This window comes from Telopea speciosissima, chromosome 10 (assembly GCF_018873765.1).
Source record: "Telopea speciosissima isolate NSW1024214 ecotype Mountain lineage chromosome 10, Tspe_v1, whole genome shotgun sequence".
NCBI classification, from domain to species: domain Eukaryota; kingdom Viridiplantae; phylum Streptophyta; class Magnoliopsida; order Proteales; family Proteaceae; genus Telopea; species Telopea speciosissima.
Genome location: NC_057925.1, coordinates 6177292 through 6183969, shown reverse-complemented (window position 1 = coordinate 6183969; position 6678 = coordinate 6177292). Strand labels below are relative to the sequence as shown.

General features: G+C 39.3%; 1 long non-coding RNA gene across 1 annotated transcript; it reads left to right on the top strand.

Annotated features, from left to right (window-relative positions):
* The first annotated feature begins 822 nt into the window (after positions 1 to 822).
* On the top strand, positions 823 to 6408 carry LOC122641618. Its single transcript, XR_006329936.1, has 2 exons — positions 823 to 912; positions 6325 to 6408. It is a non-coding gene; the product is annotated as an uncharacterized LOC122641618 (long non-coding RNA).
* The last annotated feature ends 270 nt before the right edge of the window (positions 6409 to 6678 follow it).

Sequence of the window (6678 nt, the reverse complement as noted above, 5' to 3'; positions counted from 1 at the left end):
GGTACTACATGAATGTCGGGGACAGTATCAATATCAGGCTCCTGAACTCCAGCAGGTGTAACCAATGGCACAGTATGCCCCACATCCGTCTGAATAGGTAGACGAATAGGTACCGATGTACCAACCAGGAGACTATCTTGAACGGTCTAAGAACAGTCATTCTTTTCAGCTATATCAAATTCCAGAAACTTCACTGTCTGTGACTCCACAATCCTAGCGCCTCCGCAGGGATTATAAAATTTATATCCCTTCGAATGATCTGAGTAGCTGATAAAGTAGCAACGAGTAGTCTTGGGATCCAACATGGCAGATCAGATTCTAGCGGCAACACTCACCCTTCTCCAAATTTCCTGTCCCTATTTGTTCGGGTGGTGAGCTGATGGTGCTAAGATGCAAGCACTTCCCACCAATCTTAAGTTTTAAGATAATTTTGTATCAGCTTTTTTACTACAACATTGTATCTTCAATCCCAAATTCAACTTTGGATCTATCACAAACTTTGATCTATTAATTAGCTTCATTCTCCCCTCTGATTTCTTTTCGAACATGATCAGTACTGGTCGAGAGCAATCAAACAAAGCCGGATGGAATTCAAATTTTTAAATCTAATTAATTGAGTTCTCTGTTTAGTAATTTTATCAAACAACTAGTATACAAACAATGATAAATTGTACAAATGATTTACAGGTTTATACTGTCAAAGTGAACCACCACAACCATCAGTGCCGGAGCCAGAGAAGTTGCCTGAAATTTCCCTTCATTGAACCGCCATTGCTTAGTCGCAAATGAACACAAAAACACTTTGCGGAAGCCTGCCTGCTATCCTGGCGTGGGTTCTTTCATTTCTTCAGTTTTGATTGATGATGAACGACATCCACTCACAATAACAGAGAGACACTATAAGCGAGAGAGGTATGAATTGACTGGGAAGTAAGAAACTGGAATTGGAGCTCTAGACTTTGGCTTGGCTTCTATCGGTTTCTCTTTTTGATCAGACGGCAACGGACCCTTCTTTTGGTTTTGGTGATCATCTGCAGTTTCCATTAAATCGTTAGAGACACGGGAAGAAGGAAGCCCGAAACAGCCGAAGAGGGCTGACATCAAAGCCATCTTTGATTTTCTCACAAACACACGAAAAGAAGAAGAATTCCACCACGGGATTTTCTGGTTTAGAATGTAGAGATAACTTTGAAGATCAGAAGAGTAGAAAAGGGAAATTTGAGAGTCTGAGACTAGAGAGTTGGAGAGTGAGACCTGAGATAGAATCTATACTACCGTGCCCCTATTTATAGAAGAAGCAACCCCAACATGATAGAATTTGGATCCTCTACTTGAATTGCCGAGCAAGTTCATGAGGTGAGGTGTTGTTGTCAATAGACCCAGATGGTTTGACAACGTAAGGGAAGAATGGGTCTTTCTGGGGTGTCGTGGATGCTTCGCCCACAGTTTCTTTGTTGGTAGCCTTTTAGGGGATTTCCAGTTCTCAGTCTCGAGTCTTCCCGTCTTTGTCCAGATCGTCTACGGGAAATGAATCTTAGCGGAACACACTTTTATTATCACGTGTTGCCGTGTGTTCCGCTTGTTTCCGTGAGGAGTACTTTGCGTGTTGGACACAAAATCACTAGTGTTGGATCCAAATCTTCTATAGCGCAGCTGTCCGTTCAGTCTGTGCTGGGCAGATACAGGGTTGCGCGTAATGATTGCCTTACTGTTATTTGGACAAGTTGCTTGGGCAGAAGTAAAGCAGTCATTGTACACGGTCCAGTGTCTGCGCAGCATAGGCAGGACAGGGCAGTGTGTCTCAAAGAATGGTCATTCCAACGATTTCTAGCTGCCTCGTCCCCTCTCTTGGCTGTCGGGTAATCTAGCAGAAAGAAATGAAGATGAGTTAGGGCCGGCCACATGGTTTTACTGTATGGTATCAGATTGGGTATTAGCATTGATCAGGTATCATCATAGATCAGCATGGATAGGCCAAGTCGGATAGTTTTGTCCTTGATTTTTCTTAAAATTGAGTTTTTTGAAAAAAATTCCCCTAATCTGTACCGTATGATGAATATCTGATTACCGATACTGATATGAATCACCCCATACAGTCAATACATGTCCAATACCTAAAACCATGGACATCTAGCTAACACTTTAGCTTTCGATTGTTGACCAAAAGCCTAGTAGAAGAAATGTAATTGTAATCCTACTTTGAATGAACTTCAGTAAAGTTTTTTTGTTCTTTAAAAGAAAATGGGGAAAAAATTGGTCAATTATACTCCAAGTATCCAACATTCAAGAAATTCGTTTGACCATGAAATAATCAAAATACCCTAATGTTCTAACATTTATAAAATATATGTTCTTGTTCAACCGCCGACTAGTTTATTGTTTCATCTAAGTAAAAACCTAACAAACTAACCTAGATCAAACTTCTTCTAATTTTCCATTCAATCAATTATACTCTAGTATAGGCGTCTATGTGGTTCAAATGGTCTAACCAACCATGGTTAGGTTGTCTTATCCAATGTATTTTAAAATGCGGATTGTTGTTGTATTTTGACAAAAATAGCATAGAATTGAGAATAGAAAGGAAGGCAAAATTTGTTTACAAGTAATCAATTAGTTAAAAAAAAGTTAATCTTGATGTACTACATAATTGTTGAGGTTTGGGTATCTTGATTTCTGATGATGGACTACTATGTAGAGCTTACGTGGGTCCACATGTTGGACCCGCCTCGGACTATCATGGGGTATGGTGGAGTTCGGGGGCAGCAATCTTCGAGGAAAACTTTTAAGGACTATATGGGTATTTTAGTAAATCTCTTGTATAGAGTTTTGCTATAAACATGTATCAAGAAGGTTGCTAGGGATGTCCAAGGAGAAAAGAAAGAAAAATGCCATCCCTCTAAGGAGATTTGGTGATGATGGTGGGATGTTGAGATTTAAGCAATCATTACAATTAAGAAAACTAGTTTTAAGACATGATAAATGACCAAGGATGTAGAGGATCTAAAAATGTATATTTTACAAGAAATAAATCCAAGAAAATTAGAAGAAACGTAATAAGGGTAAAAAAATATGAAGATCTTTATAACACAAAGAGAAAAAAACTATCTATAGCATGAAGGAAGGAATGGATTAGAAATCTTCAATTACTCTAGGTGATAGAGAGCTACACAATTTAGATAATGCATAAGGACATTTATGAAAGCAAAAAGGATAAATGTCATCACATAACCGTACATATAGCATACCCATGAAATACATTATTCAAATTCCGAGTATAGCAAAGTGATAGCAATTGACCTTTAAAAATTTTTTTTCTTTTTTTTTGGGAGAGGGGTGACAAAGCTGGTAAGGGTTGTTGTTGTTATCAATATTGACAACCTTCCCATAATTTCGAATATTGTAATCCGACGGGTTGAATCGGCGTATTTGGATCAGAATCGGGCGTGACAATTTCAGCTGATTCTTATCCATTTTTGATGTAATCCGGTCGATTCCGATCGATTCCAGCCAGTTCAGATCAGATTCAACACTGACCGGTTGGATCCCTGATTCATTTTTCAAAACCCTGAACCCTTTTCTTCTACTCCAGAATGCCTGAAACCATAGCAAAGCGTGACGAGGTTCTCTTATGTTGCGCTCATCCCTATCTTTGGCATGTGGATAAATATTTCAACCTCATCACAAGGCTTCTATCTCAAGGAGTACTTTTAATTTGAAAGCTCTCCTTTCGCCTAAATTCCCAATCCGCAAGTCCCCTTGGATTTCTTTTGATTCGTACCATGGTTCGTGATCTTGGTATCGGCTGGATCGGATTGGATCGATCGATAAGGATTGGGATCGCCCAAATTCAGGCAAATATGACACTTTTGCTCCTTCTTTTTTGTAAAAAAAAATAGGGTAAATTACACATCATCCCCTGGTTTTCAAACGAAACTCAAATCATCTCCTAGTTTTTGAAAAAAACTCAAATCACCCCCTGCTTTAGACCTCAATATGACAAATTAATCATTTCTGTTAGTTTTATGCTGTTAAGTGATGATGTCAAGCAGTTAAATAAATTTAAATTACTAAACTACCTTTGACTAATGTTGAAGATGAAGGAAGGGTAGCATTGTAATTTAATTCTAATGTTTTAGTATAAGGGTAAAATAGTCCTTTCACACCAATAACTAACACCGTTACTGTAGACGGGGTGATTTGAGTTTTTCAAAAATCAAGGGGTGACGTATAACTTACCCAAAAATCTAATTTTTTACACTTTTACGCCTTTTCGTACAATTGGATCGGATCGATATTGGAATCGGTCTCGGCTGATACCTATCTAATCCGACCAAAATCGATCGATTCGATCCGATACCTAAAACCATGATCCGAACTGGTCGAGAGTAACCAAACAATGTCGGATCGTGTTTAAAATTTTAAAAACAAATTTAAGGGAGTACCAGATCATCTTTGTTAATTAATTTTAGGGAAAATTTCACGGATACCCCTAAAAGTATCCAATATCTCAGAAACTTACCATACTTGGTCAAAATGTCACAGACACACCAAACGTTAAGCGCAGTTAGTACCCAAAGGTGAAATATCCATTTTATCCCTTAGTAATTTCAATAAACCCAGCCCTCTTCTCTCTCCAGTGGCGGCAACCTCTCCTCTCTGCAACTTCCTCGCAGTACTGTCTTCCCCGTTCGGAATCACGAACCGCCTCATGAAATCGCCGGTACGAATCGTTCAGAAACGCCAGAGATCGCTGATCAGGCGTTCCTCAAGGGCATCTATGATCTACTACCTGTGTACGTCGGTGAAGAGATGGAGCGATTCGTTGTCAGTTCTTGCATCAACCGATCTTCGTTGAACTACTCAAGAAATCAGCTCAAGAATATGGTTACGAGCAGAAAGGCATGCTTAGGATCCCCTGTTGTGTCCTCATCTTCAAACGAGTTCTTGAAGCGTTGAAAGATGGAGATGAAACTAGAGACCTTGAACAGCTCCTCTGCTCTTTCTCTACTGATTTCCTCTAATCTTCTCTCTTTTTGCTTATCTTTTTTTTGTTTTCTTTGTTTCATTTCCCTTATTTCTTTTTTGGAGATCAGATCTTTGTGTATAGATACTCTCCGGCCATGAAAAGGAGGCATTGAAATTAGGGTTTTCTTTTCTTTCTGCGAAGCTGTTTCTTGGTGGTGGTGGTGTAGTTTTAGATGTAAGATCAAATTCTTCAAGAACAGAAATCGAGATTACTAGTTTGCCCTAATTTCCTACACTTTTTTCGCCGTGAAATTCATGATTACTGGGTATTTTGGGCTTTGATCGGTGATGATTTTTTTCTTCATGACATTAAAAATAAGTTCTTCGTCGTTTGCCGCATACTTGACTAGAAGCAAAATGTTTCTGATTATCATTGGAACACCGACTTGTGTGGAATCATTTATTGATTGTTTTAATTACTGATGGCTAGATAGATTGTGATGCTCCTAAGACTTCTCACCATGCGTGGTCTCTGCCGCAGCTCATAGAGATCTGGGGTGAAGATTGACATCTCTTGAAATAGTCATAACTTCTCCTGGAAGGGTTTCGGTATTAACGATCACTTACTAGAAAAAAACCTGCAATTAAAAGATGAAGTTGCAGAGAGGAGAGGTTGCCACCGCTGGAGAGAGAGGAGGGTTGGGTTCTCAGTCGCTTAATAAATAAGACCAATTATAAGGCGCTCTAACAACGAAACTTCAATAACCCCACCAATTTGGTCTGATCCATTTCCAGTTCTCCTACGGCAAGAACAGGGAACTTCTCCAGGCAATCGACGCCATCTTATTTTGACCCATTTCCAGATCTCCCCCTTTGATCAGATCTGGCAAGAGAGTTGTGTTTTACCTTTAAGGGTATTATGGGAAGTTCATCCTGTGGTAAGGATAATTTTGTTATTGTAAAACAATTAACAGTGATTTAACTGTATAGATCTAACGGAGTGGACTAAATTGAGATAAAATTATAAAGTAAAAGGTGTCTGTGACATTTTGACCAAGTATGGTAAGTTTCTGAGATATTAAATACTTTTAGAGGGAGTCTGAAATTTTCTCTTAATTTTATCAAAAGCTAGTGATGTACAATATGAGGAGTCACCCACGTAGTAGTTACAGTTTTATACTTTCGAAGTGTGCTAGCCGAGCCAGCACGAACAGGTCTCGAGTCGGCCAGAATCATCCACGCCGGACCAGAGTTGGCCTGAGATTTTTTTCTTTCTTCATTGAACCTCGCCATTGTTGAATTGTATATCAACACAGAAACACATTGCGATAACAGAGACAGACACTATAAGCGAGAGAGGTATGAGTTGACTGGGAAGTAAGAAACTGGAATTGGAGCTCCAGATTTTGGCTTGGCTTCTACAGGTTTCTGTTTCTGATCAGACGGCAATCCTTCGTTTCTGCATCCATTAAATCGTTGGAGACACTGGAAAATTGAAGCCCGAAAAAGCTGAAGAGTGCTGACATCAATGCCATTTTTTGATTTATTGGCTCTCCAAAACACGCGAAAACAAGGAGAATTCCACAAGGGCTTCCCTAGTTTGAAGTTTAGAGATAACTTTGAAGGGAAATTTGAGAGTCGAGAGACTTGAGTGTAGTTGGAGAGTGAGACCTGAGGCTCCATACTACGGTGCTCCAGATATACATATCTGTA